This window comes from Pelodiscus sinensis, chromosome 5 (genome assembly GCF_049634645.1).
Source record: "Pelodiscus sinensis isolate JC-2024 chromosome 5, ASM4963464v1, whole genome shotgun sequence".
Classification (NCBI taxonomy): Eukaryota; Metazoa; Chordata; order Testudines; family Trionychidae; genus Pelodiscus; species Pelodiscus sinensis.
Window position 1 is genome coordinate 79608092 of NC_134715.1, and position 13993 is coordinate 79622084.

Sequence of the window (13993 nt, forward strand, 5' to 3'; positions counted from 1 at the left end):
GGTGAGCACACTTATGTTTGGGGCATCCATGCAGTGCAGAGACTTGGTGTGAACCACATGACAAAAATCAGCAGACCAGATGCAGCCAGCTCTGCCACAGTCTCACAGCTTAGCAGCTTTCATCTTCTTCCTTTGACAGGATAAAAGCAGGCACAGTGACAGTGATACATCCTTTGCACCTGGAATGTCCTTTCCCTACAGTGACACTCCTTTTGCAGAAGCACTTCTCTTGTGAGTGGTTTGGAGTACAATATGGCTGCCTCTCTGCTGAGTCCCACTGTATCGCATGCCAGTATCTCTGCTGAAATGGGAGCATGCTATGTTGAAGTAGAGAATATATGAGACTCTCTTCGTAAGGGGTTATGAGAAAGGAGCTCCTATGACAAACAACCCAATTTCAACTGCCCTCCCATCCCCATCCCTCTTAGTATCCTCTTCCACTGAAGAGCACCCCAACTTGACTTAACTCTCCAGTGTTTCAGTCCTATTTCATTTCAGCTATTTACATCTTTTTCAGGCCCCCCAGTAACAAAGACACAGACCTTTCCCTCCCATCTTATTGTAGTGTGATATATGGTAGATAAAGAAAAGGAAGACATCTCAGCTACCAGTTACAGAAATCTGTCTATTATGTTATGACAAACTCTACTGCTTCCATTTGGCCATCAAGGAGTTATTTGGGAATGGGAACGAATGGCCTCGGTGGGAATACAAAGGCAGTGAATCAGTCATTCCATGCATAAAATAAACAGGCACTTTGTGAATTATGGGGCTTTATATAACCCCATCTTGGGGTTCTAACGACAACATAAACCACTCTAGCTCAGCTTTTCTGATTTATGCTGTCAGCAGAACATCCTGGTGAAATTATAGCCTAATAATTCTCAGTTATCTATTATACAAATATATAATAGCAAAATGTGCCCAGACAGGAAGATCGGAGAACAAACTGATATTTTTTCTTCTTTTTTATTATTGTTTAGACGTATAAAACACAACGGTAATCCATCTAATCCATTATCAAGTCTCCAGTGATGTGCAATGTCTGGTGCTTCAGGAGAAAGGGAAAACCCATCTAATATATCCAAATGTCAATTACTTTCTCTTAAAGGTGCAAAAAGTGTAACTGTTACCCGTGAAGTTTGCAAAATGGCAATATATAAATAGGATATTAAATAGAAAAATTCATGGATCATCCAGAGATCCAGTGAAAGCCTAACATGCTGCCCTGAAACCTCAAGCTTGTTGTGGAGCTACACACGGTGGCAAGTGTGGAGAAGAATCTGAGGCAGCATATTCAGCCCTAAGAGAAAGCAGAGCCTCTGTTTGTTTTCTAGGAAGATGTTCTAATTAGGAGCACCAATGGTGGGATTGGTCTGTACATTTATTAGAGACTCTTATAGGTTTCACATCTAGCTCCCCTCTGTAATTCCGAACCAAAGACCACTGAAGCTAATGGAAAGACTCACAGGGTACGTCTAAACTACATGGCTCCATCGATGCTGTGCCGATTGTTGGCACAGCGCGGCAGTCTAATCAGCTGGACGGGAATCTGCCGATCCCAGAACCCTTCGTCGGCAGATGATGTAAACCTCATTTCATGAGGCATAAAGGATCTGCCGACAAAGGGTTCTGGGGTTGGCAGATCCCCGTCTAGACTACCGCACTGTGACAACAATCAGCTGATCGGCACAGCGCAGTGGCCATTTTGATTTAAATGAAGCGGCGATGATTTAAATTACAGCTTCATTTCCCTTTGCCGTCCTGCCTAATCTACATGGCTCCATCGACGGAGCCATGTAGTTTAGACACACCCCCATTGTCTTCGTGGGGGTGGGTATATCAAGCCCTGATTGGAGGGCCTGGCAGCTCAGATATCGCACTCAAAGATGACTTTCCTCGTAACTTCAGTAGTGGATACAAGAGGAAATTCAATATAATGCCCCTTGCAAGCAGACACCATAAGAAAAAAATTGTTTTCCGGTTAACTCCACAGATGCTTTTGTACACCAGATCACATTTCTTTTAATTCTTATGTTTCTGGAAGATAATTTCTCCTTTTTGTTTAATGTGAAATACTTTGAACAAATGCTTTGTTCATGCCAAGACAGCCATTCTTATAACTTCATGTACCAAATACCTAACTGGCAGTTTCTGAAATGCCAGGTTGCTTAATTTATACAGTTTCTTGGGAAAAAAATTGATGACTGAAGACAAGTAGAATACTATGTCCACATAAGAAACATCTACTACAACAGTTCTTTGCTTAATGGGCCACTATTTAATAGCACAGGAGCCATTTGTTAGACTCTGGTTTGAGAACTGCTTAATGAGGATTTGGTGTCTCTTCATTATTCATCTAAAATCAGCTTTCCTCCATCCCTCAGATATCTATTTTTTAATCTCCAGATAGGAACTACCAGCTGGCAAATGGTGGATGGCCTCTGAATTTAAGCAGATTTAGTAGGACTTCAATGGATGTTTATAGTGCTTAAGCTAATTGGAAATAAGATTTACAATGCTTCTTTTAACCAATGCCATTCTAGATTTGGAAGAGGGAATTACTGAGACCTCACTAAGACTGTAATCTAATTTGTTCATGAATATAACCTCCTTAAGTACGCATAGAATTGTCACAGCTAATCTAGGTAACACAGTATGTTTGATTCTTCAGCTATTATTTCTCTCAATAGTAATTGAATGAAAGACACACTCTTTTATAACTGCATTATATCAGACCAATATATCACGGTCACTCTTGAGAATTATAATCAGACTATAATTTTTTAAATAGGAAGATTATCTGTAATTTCACTGAAATTGTTTTTTATTTAGTTCAGCCTATTACATGTAACTGAAAGTCAGCAAAAGCTAAAGACAAATAGATTGGTACAAATCAAAGTGTTTAAGTTAAAAGTGATGAGGGGACCTGGGAAAGTCTTAGTTTGTCTTGGCAAAGGAGATGAAAGATTCTGGAAATGGGAGGTGTATGTTGAAATCACAAAGTGTGATTTGACTGCATAAGGTTAATGGCATAAGGGTGACATCCCTTCTTTGATACAGTTTATCGGGGAGTTACTAAATAGAAGCAGAGGGAGTATGTGATTGGAAATAGTGAGTTTTGCCATCATGGCTGTTGTAATGCCAGCTGATTCATGGGACCCCCTATCTATGATGACACCATTGGGTTTTCCTCATCCTGATCCTAGAAGTCACCATGACCAGATTAATCCAGAGAGGAAACTGAAGACATCACCACCTTCACTGGCTTGGGGCAAAACATTTAACAGCTCCTAGAACGTAAGACTTGGAAGACTGTTGCCATCCCCTCCTTCATGTGTCCTTTTTCTTCCCTGCCTTATTTTTTTTCCTTCCTATCTCTTTCCATTTACCTTCTATTTCATAAATTTGCCTTAGCCAGCTAGGAGTTTGTCATCTGAAACACTGCTGAGATCCTGTGAGTAGTGTGGCAGTAAAACATCCAGATGGTGGTACAAATTTGTCAGGTCTTGGCGTGGCTGATAAGACTGTGTGCTGTGCCTATGTTGCTCCAACAGCAAAGCTGCAAATGAGACCTGGCAGCAGAGACTGATGCTGCTTTTTCTCTCTTTTCTTTGCTGTTCTTTTCTATCAGCTTTTGAGTGTGTGTTTGCCTTGTTTTGTCTTCAAGGAAACAAGATAGAATTTTAAGAACAATAACAACAAACATCTCTAGCCCATCTCAACTAAATTTCTCCTCTCCCCCCCCCCCCCAAAGGACAATTAATATCAGCTCTAATACTATCAAATGGGGCCTTTGCCTTAGAAAAGCTCCATGTCGCTAAAGGAAATAAGGGATTATTAAAATGCAAGCCTTACTTAATACTTTAAGTTGCAAATATTAAATAGTGTGGGGTATCTTTAATAAATGACTGAAAAGTCTTTTAAATGTAGCTTATTCAATGGGAGTAAGCCAGCAATAACTTTATATAAAGCCCAAAAACAAAATATAAGATATTAATGAAATCCTTGTTCCCTAAGGTTATGTCTACATTGCAGCGTTATTTTGGGATAACTGATATTATTCTGAAATAACAAAGAACGTGTCTACACTGCAAGCCATTATTTTGAAATAATGTTGAGCTGGATTACTTTTTACTCTGATTCCTGCAACCCTCATTTTATGAGAAGTAAGGGAAGTTTAAAAAGAAGAGTGTTCTTCCTTTGACTTCCTGTAGACCAAAAGCCGAATTATGCTATTTTGACTTAAGCTACGCAATTGACATAGCTCAAGTTGTGTAGGTTAATTTGACTTTTGTCTTTCGGTGTAGACGCGCCCTAATGGTACATCTACACCCTTAGCTTGAAATAAACTACGCAATTTGAGCTATGCAAATTGCGTAGCTTATTTTGAGTGAATTTCAAAACAGCTTATTTTATAATTTGGCACTGTCTAGACAGCGCCAAATTTCAAAATGAACCACTATTCTGAAATGTCCCTTAATCCTCTTGGAACAAGAGTTACAGGGACATCAGAATAATGAGCCCATTATATTTCGGAAAAAACGGACGCGCTGTTAAGAAGCAGAATAGCTATTTCAGGATACTACCGCAGTGTAGGATACGTCTGTACCCTAATATTGCTGTATTAGCAAACAAGGATTTCAATAATATTTTATTACGTGTTTGAGGCCTTTTGAACCTCCCCACATATAGATCCACAAGTAAGTGGCCTGGATTTCAGAGCTGCTTCACATCTGAAGATCTTATTTAAATTGGCCATTTTTTTCCCTTTTAGGCTGGAGATGACAGTGCAGCCAGTAAAAGTTACTCATTGATTAGTCATTGTATTTATCATAATTGACATGACTGAAAAGAAAATGGGTTGCTTGAATTGACAACAGATTTTTTGGCCTCCTTGCTTTTATTATTATCTTCATATTTCTTCTCTTCCCCATCCTGTTAGTTTCACATAAATTATTACAAAGATATTAAGCAATATGATGTATTTCTATAGCAAGTATTGAGGATTTCAGAGTGCTTTACAAATATTACAGTTGTGTGTTTAAACTTGGATGTGCTCACAAATACAGCTGATGGGAGGATTTTAAAGAGGATAACAAAAGCTTTACTAACACCTATAACGAGTTATTCAGTTCCTCTGCCAGACAACTGATTACGAAACTTACAGAGCAGACCTGAAGAATGACTAACTTGCTTATACGTTAGGCTGATATGCCCTGTTATGCTCCTACTGGTACCTACCCCTTTCAAGATCAAAGACAAATATAGGCTTTAGTGTCTTAAATGATTTTGTTCAGGCTAAGGAAAATCTGATACTTTGATTGATGGGTATAGCTATTACCTATTAACCAACTACAAATGAAAAATGTTTGTGATTGTAGATGAAATCTGAAGGAAGGAAAATGAAGAAATCCTGCGAATGATATGAAATTCTGCTTTAACTTTTGGGAGTGAAATCTAGAGGATTTTTTTTCCCTAGAGAAAATTATGGTAGGGTAAATTAGTAATGGAATGATCCTCCTTTACCATTTTCCTTGCCGAAGTATTCCTCGGGTTACGTACAAGATAGGGACTGTAGGTTTGTTCTTAAGTTGAATCTGTATATAAGTCGGAATTGGCGTCCAGATTCAGCCGCTGCTGAAACTGACTAGCGGCTGACTACAGGAAGCCCGAGGCAGAGTTGCTCTGCCCCGGGCTTCCTGGAATCATCCGCTGATCAGTTTCAACAGTGGCTGAATCTGGACGCCTGGGACAGAGCAGCTGGGGCACTGCCAGGTAGGTCCCCGCAGCGCCACACCTCAGCGCTGAGGGGACCAACCCGGCAGCACCCCAGCTGCTCTACCCCAGGCATCCCCAAGTCAGCTGCTGCTGAAACTGATCAGCGGCTGATTCCAGGAAGCCCAGGGAAGAGCAACTCTGCCTCGGGCTTCCTGTAGTCAGCTACTGGTCAGTTTCAGCAGCGGCTGACTTGGGGACGCCTGGGGCAGAGCAGCTGGGGTGCTGCTGGGTTGCTCCTCGGCGCTGCTGCACCAACCCAGCAGCTCCCCAGCTGCTCTGCCCAGGCATCCTGATTCAGCCGCTGCTGAAACTGACCAGCAGTGCCTGAATCAGGACGCCTGGGGCAGAGCAGCTGGGGTGCTGCCGGGTTGGTCCAGTAGCACCGAGAGCGGCGCTGCGGGACCAACCGGCAGCGCCCCAGCTGCTCTACCACAGGCGACCTGAGAAAAGCCTGGTCTGCTGGGGGAGAGGGGGGAGTACTAGCTGCGCCCCCCTCCCCCCAGCAGACCAGGGACACGCGGGCACCAGGACTGAGACGCGCCGCGGTCCCGCCGCCTGGGTCCTCCGCGTCTCCCTGGTCTTCTGGGGGGGACCGCGGTGCATCTGGGTGGTCCCCCCGCCCGGGTTCTCCACAGCTTTTCTCCGCATCTCCCTGGTCTGCTGGAGGGGGGTCCCCAGCAGACCAGGGAGATGTGGAGCAAAGCCGCGGAGGACCCGGGTGGGGGGACCGCCCAGACGCGCCGCGGTTCCCCCGCCCGGGAGGCATACCTGGGTGGTCGACAAATGCCTTTGATGTCGACACCCACTCATCCAAACTACCGCGCAGAGCCGACAAACAGCTGATCAGCTGTTTGTCGGCTCAGCGCGGCAGCCATGTACATTTAAATGAAGCAGCGATTATTTAAATCGCCGCTTCATTTTCCTATGCCTGGTAGCCTAATCTACATGCCTCTGGCGACAGAGGCATGTAGTCTAGACGTACCCATAGTCAAAAAGCTCAAGAGCAGCAAGTGGGGGAAGAATCACATAAAATCTCTAAAAGAAAAGTAAGGTCTAACTAGCGAAAGGCACTCTTGAATTTGGACCCTTGAAGACCGAAAGCCAGAAAACATTTAGATACATAGAGATAAGAGCCTACCTTATATCCCCTTGGGGGGTGAATCACAGAGATGACAAAATCTGAACATAAAATGCCTGACTAGGTGATAATTATTACATTGCAACTGCAAATTAAAATGCATAACCTTACTGCATTATATTAATTACCTCTTTGAAAAGTAGATAAGGTCTAATGGGACAGCTTGCAAAATCCTCTTTTAGAGAAATGTGAATTTCTTTCTTTTACAAGCAACTTAGGGGTGAGCATATTGCAAATCTGATTCGCTTGATTCCAAAGATGTGAGAGGAAATAAGGATGCCACTCAATGCTTGTAATGGCTCTGAAATTTACTTGGGTCATTCTATTCATTCTTCCAAGTTTTGGATGTGAGTATAATTTTGTACGAAACATTTAGCAGGAGTGAGAGAAATGAGTGTTTTGTTAGCAGTGTAACTGTGGTTTTCATATCATATATTGTTCAGAGCACTGTGAGGGGCTTAAAGTATAATAAACAAATAATAAAAAAACCTGTCAGTTTCAATCCAGAAATATTTTTCTTTGCAAAAATTCATGAAAATTGATTTAGCTATTGTTAAGTCATTGGAACACACACAAAAAAAATATATTTTCTTTTAATCTTCTTTTCAGGCACACATGCATAAAGCAAGATCCTAAACCCATATATAGACTCCTACATGCCTGAAATCTAGACATTCTAAGTGGGAGTTGCGGGTATGCAGCACCTGTGAAAGTTAGGCTATATACAGTTCTGATTCTGAGAGCATGTTGTCGAATTTAACTGAGGGGAGAGAAAGAGATGCCAAGGGCCTAGTAGTTTAGACAGGCATATAAGATACTTGTCTCATACAGTGCATAGGCCCTGTGCGCAGTCTAACTCTTGTTTATATCCTCATTGGGAAAAAATGTCTCTCGTCCTCTGAAGGCTACCGCACTCCAGGCCATAGCACTGAAGCTGGGGAGAGCATCCTGCAAGGCTGGTTCTCTAATTCCCAGGGACAGGACTGGAAATGGGTTCCACCCTCCATCCAAGGTCTCACATTCTCCCACACAGCTAAACTGGTATAGCTGAACTGGTATAGACCAATAGCAAATTACTTCCCATCTAAAGCAAGGCAAGAATAAAATAACACTGACTTATTGTCCATGGTCTGTCCCTGGACTTTTCATAGAATCATAGAACACTAGAACTGGAAGGGACCTTGAGAGGTCATCGAGTCCAGTCGCCTGCCTTCATGGCAGGACCCAGTACTGTCTAGACCATCCCTGATAGATGTCTATCTAACCTGCTCTTAAATATCTCCAGAGATGGAGATTCCACAACCTCCCTAGGCAACTTATTCCACCCTGACAGTTAAGAAGTTTTTCCTAATGTCCAACCTAAACTTCCTTTGCTGTAGTTTAAGCCCATTGTTTCTTGTCCTATCCTCAGAGTCTAAGAAGAACAAGTTTTTTCCTAATTTTTTTGAAGTGACAGTCTAGCCATTTGTATTTTGTGGTCACTTTTGAGAATCGTTACTTCTCACAAACATTACATGCACAAAATTATTTTTAATTGCCACTCCCATCAACATGGTAGTGTGACAGAGCTTAATTAAATTCATCATTGTTTTGGAAAAAATATTTATGTACCTAATTCCAAAATGAGGCTAACACTGCCTTAGGAGAGAATTAGACTCCCTTGTGTTACTTTCGCTCTTCAGAATTCTATGCCATGTCATAACACCTGATTTCCCATGACACTTTTATAATTGCCAGTTTAAAGTACATATGTTTTGTGAATAAAAGTGAAGAAATATTTCAAAATAATTATTCAGCAAAGCTAACTGAAAGAAAAACTCATTTCTTTATCAGACTTGGCCTAAGCAATGGTCTTTTTTTATTAAACCTGTGCTTAAAGCTGCTTGAAGAAATTGTATAATTACTGAAACTCAAACCCCAGGGAGCAGGAAAACAGCAATAATCTCTTAGCAAAATAAAATAAAATTCAGATGATTTAGACTCAGAGGACCTGGGTAGAGTTTCTCAGTCAGCTGCAAGCTTCCCATGAGATATTGGGAAAGTCATGTTAGAGCCAGATTTTGATAACCTGGTTCATAATAAGTTGCATTGCACTCTTCATTGATTTTACAGGGACTACTTGTGAAGAAAAGTACTAATTTTCCACGTGAAGATCTGGTCTTTAATCTCACTCTGCCTTCTTTTCTCACCTGTAAAAAGAGACACTAATTTTTGTGTATAGATTAGATATTATAATGATAGTGATCATGACCTGATCCAACAAAGTGCTCGACTTTAAGCACAAGTAGTCCCATTGAAGTCAATGGCCCATATACTTACATATTAATCTTTTTATGGTCAACCTTATGAAAAAAATCTAATTAGTGTGTGTAGGATCTAAATGTTGTGGTAGTGGATGATTTAGAAATGACTATGATAGAATAAAATAGCAATTAGTTCCACTTCTAACAGAAATAATCCCACTAGACTGGTTGTGTTGATAAAATGGGGAACTGCAGCTCTTATACAAAAGAGGGAGAAAAGGTGAAGTTAAGATTGTCATGAAATAGGGCAATGAAAGATGTAATTGCTTATTAAGAAATATTCATCCCCAGCATTCTAAATGTGTCGTCCTGTTTTATTACTATTCATTATATCTACATATATCAGCAGTGCATTAATTAGCATACTAATTATATTCTCTATCACACAATATACAACATATTCGGAAGTTTCAATACACATTCTTTTCTGAAATCTACAATCAAAGAAATCAGTTAATTATTTTTTAATATAGGATTTAAAAATCTAACTTAGCATGCACATTAAACCAGATCTGATCAACCTTGAACTTTGCAGTATTCAAAATCCAGATATGAACATTGATGCTTGAGCTTACTTTAAGAATGAAAATATCCACCTTTTCTCATTCATGCAGCATCTGTAGTGGGGAAGAGCCAGATGGCTAACAGAAAGTAATAAAAGCAATAAAAGATAGATATATTAGCCCTACTGCGAACAAATCTTTGTTGTCATGACAACCAAGCAACAGTTATTTCAGGTTAATAAGACACCTGGGGTCAATTAAGAATCCCAGAACTCGTTTGAGACACTTACATTGATTATGATGCCTGGAGACAATCTAGAACCTGCTAGAACCCGTTGAGACAGTTAGGCTTGACTGGGACACCTGGAGCCAATCAAGAACCAGCTGGAACTGGTTAAAAGCCTCTCCTTACTAAAGTTTAATGGTATGTCAGCAATGGTGGGAGGAGGATATGCTGCTGGAGAACAGTAACTGTAGAGATGCTGTCAGGTATTAGGAGATACAGAGGCAAGGGGCAGAGAAAACCTTGTTCAGGGAATAGCCCCTTCAGGCCCCAGAAGTCCAAGGAAGAAAAATCTCTGTTAGAGGGGGAAAGACTGTTATAAGAAATCTCATCTGTTGCTTCCATATCCTACAGACTAGGAAATTTTTCCACTTCCTTTTTTCCCCTGTTACACCAATGATGACAGTGGATAAATTAGAGTTTTGCTTGCCCCTAACATGAAGTAAAGGGGTTAGACTGAGTGCTGTAGTCAGCCACTAATGTGAGAAATTAGACAGTGAGTTGCTGTTTCCTGCCAGACAGGGAAAGATAATATTCAATCGCCTGCTGTCTAGGAATGCAGGACCCACTGTGTGGAATTAGCTTCGTCACACCTCCCTTTGCTGATATTCAAGCTGTAGGTCTAGGTCTTCATTACTTATTGTTAGTATTCAAATGAAACTAGAGTGCTGTTGAAATGCAATACATATTAAACTGATTATTTTATATCCCAACAGTTTCAGGGTTAAAGCCTGGAATTTTTATATGCTTAATCTGATATGACATGATGGGGAAAAAATAAATATTCTGGGACAGAAATGTGTCAACTTTTTCCTGGGCAGTGCTATAAGCAGTATACATGGATTTGCAGTTTTCTAGACAGAATAAAGTATACTGCTAGTCAAAACATATTACAATACATAGGTCATACAGGATAATATGAAATGGCCACAGGCATCTCCATAACATACTTTCAACACAATTTGTTTGGTAGATATGCCAGTGATACTGTGGCAGTATTTGATTCATTTGTCTTCCAGCTTGTTAGTGTTATACTTAAGAGGATAATGAGAAGCAGAGAATGATTATTATGAAACATAAAAAGTATAATTTAAATTCATCTCCAGTATATAATCAGTAATTTAGATATATTGCAACTATATCCTTGATATTGCTGGCACTTTGATACCCAATGCTACCTTTCTGCATCAGTAGAGTTGTACTGACATCAGCAGTTTGTCTACTGTGTAGCAGATGACTTTTCCTCTCCAAATTGGTCAGTTGCACTGGTGGGTCCTTCTTTTATGCATTGCTTTTGTCCATCTCTCCTGAGAATGCCTTTATAAATCTATGTTGCGAGAACTGACTTTTCTAAAAGAAACTCTGCTGGAAGGTATATTTATGGAAGGACAGTGATCCTCAGCTTTAGAGACTTGGAAAACCACTTTATCCAATGGAGTTATTGAAAGCCAGAAAAAAAATGTCACCGTTCTCTTGTGGTCCTCTGTCACTTAATTAAATAAAATACCTACTCTTTTCTCCCAGCAGCACTCTACTGGCTGCTGAGAGGCATGTTCACTGGTTGAGAGGTGAAATTATTACATTTACTTAAGAAATAACTAGCAGGTCACCAGAAAGTACCCAGACCCTATAACAACTTCTATGCAGACAATTTACTAGGAAAATTTGTTCTTGAAATGTTGCAATAATGTTACATTGCAATCACTCCTGCACTCTCCCAGAGAATGGAAGAAAAGAGAGTTTATCTGTTTTCTTCCATCCTCTGGGTAAAGGAACAAAGAAATAAACAAAGGAAATGTCAGAAAAATGTCCCCTATTCCTCATTCCCCATCCAAATAGTTAAAATCAGAGCATATGATGTGTGCTGTATAAAATGTTTGTACTTTTAAGAACAAAAAATAATTTTCCACCTCTGTTCTACATTTCATATGTGAAATATCTTTGCTCAGAAATATGTGCAAGTTAGTAAGAACAAGATCAAATTAATCCTCAGATACATATTTTAAGTATATTTTCAAGTAAATTAAATAACAAAATTAGGGAAATTATGATTTACCAAAGCAGCACATATTTTGTTCTTATATTAGAGGTGATGCCATCTCTGGGCTTCATATAGAGGCTTGTGCCTTTGACGTTGGCCAAGAAATCTCTCTTGGTGACTAGCCGTCCAACTGCTAAATTCTGTGTAGTTCACTGAATATGTCAGCACTCTAGTGGTTAAAACTAATATATGATCACCCAAATACAGGTGTTAGGCAACCAGTTTGGGCATCATTACTTAACAAGGTGTGATGTGCATAGCAGCCAGAGGATGCACGTTTCAGCTAAAGTATTTATCTCTTTTGCCCTCCAAAGAACTACTACCTAATTAATTGCAACAGCTTAATACATATTTGCCCGTCTGCATCATTGTACGACAGGCTTTCTGCATGGGATGGAGAACAACCTCATCAAGAAAATGTTCCAGATACTCTGGTTAGAGCTGAATATAATGTGATGGTTTACTGAACTCGGGTTTCAAGTATCAGAGGGGTATCCATGTTAGTCTGGATCTGCAAAAGCGACGAGTCCTTATAGATTAACAGATGTATTGGAGCATAAGCTTTCATGGGCAAAGACCCACTTTGTCAGATGCATGTATTGGAAATATCCAGAGGCAGGTATAAACATGCAGGCCAGAATCAGGCTAGAGATAACAAGGTTAATTCAATCAGGGAGGATGAGGCCCACTTCTAGCAGGTGATCTGGAGGTGTGAATATCAAGAGAGGAGAAGCTGCTTTTGTAGTTAGCTAGCCATTCACAGTGGCTACATCTAGATTTCATCCCTTTTTCGTAAAAGAGATGTAAATTAGACGTATCGTAATTGCTAATGAAGCGGGGATTTAAATGGCTGCTGCTTTTTTTCGGCACGGAGCTTTGCCGGAAAAAAGCGCCAGTCTAGATGTGGATCTTTTGGAAAATAAAGCCTTTTCCGAAAGATCCCTTATCCCTTATTTTAAGAGGAGAGATTTAAATCCCCGCTTCATTAGCAATTGCGATACATCTAATTTGCATCCCTTTTATGAAAAAGGGATGCAATCTAGACGTAGCCAGTCTGTTTAATCCTGAGCTGATGGAGTCAAATTTGCAGATGAACTGTAGCTCAGCAGTTTCTCTTTGAAGTCTGGTCTTGAATTTTTTTGCTGCAGGATGGCTACCTTTAGATCTGCTATTGTGTGTCCAGGGAGACTGAAGTGTTATCCTACAGGTTTTTTTATATTGCCATCCCTAATATCTGATTTGTGTTCATTCATTCTTTTACGTAGGGACTGTCTAGTTTGGCTGATGTATATAGCAAAGGGGCATTGTTGGCACATGATGGCATATATTACATTGGTAGATATGCAGATGAATGAACCAGTGATGGTGTGGCTGTTCTGGTTAGGTCCTGTGATGGTGTTGCTGGTGTAGATATGTGGGCAGAGTAGGCACCAAGGTTTGTTGCATGGATTGGTTCCTGAGTTAGAGTTAAAACTAGAGTTTGTGATGGTTTACTGAACTTATTGCTTTGCTAATTTGAGACTGTCTATGTTTGGCCGAGAAATAGCGGTAGATACTTTATTTTAAAATACAAGTATTAAGGTGTTTGTCATGAATCATAAATGGCCAGAGTAATTAGTTTACATGTTCATGACTGCCTTTTGCATTTTTTTATTCTTGCATTTTACTACTCATCCTTAGCATTTGTTTTATAAAATTTATATTTTCAATTGCATTTTTTCCTCTTTCCAATTTGAAACTGAAAGAAAGGAAGAAAGAAAGAAAGATATATGGCTAATATTTTACTTCAAAGTGCTATGAGAGTGGTACCCATGGTTCTATTTATGATAGAAAGGAGACAGAGCCATTTGGAAAGTAGTGGTATATTCATTTTAGCAGTGTTGTCTTCAAGTCGTCATTGTCAAGTCCAAGTCAATTCTCAAGTCACTACAGTTCAAGTCTCAA

The 13993-nt window shown here is 40.1% G+C and overlaps 1 long non-coding RNA gene across 1 annotated transcript in view; it reads left to right on the forward strand.

Annotated features, from left to right (window-relative positions):
* The first annotated feature begins 10047 nt into the window (after positions 1-10047).
* Positions 10048-13993, forward strand: part of LOC112546683 (uncharacterized) — a 51339-nt gene continuing 47393 nt past the window's right edge. The window contains exon 1 of the long non-coding RNA XR_003090398.2: positions 10048-10149. This is a non-coding gene — a long non-coding RNA (uncharacterized LOC112546683). The remainder of the gene's footprint in view (positions 10150-13993) is intronic.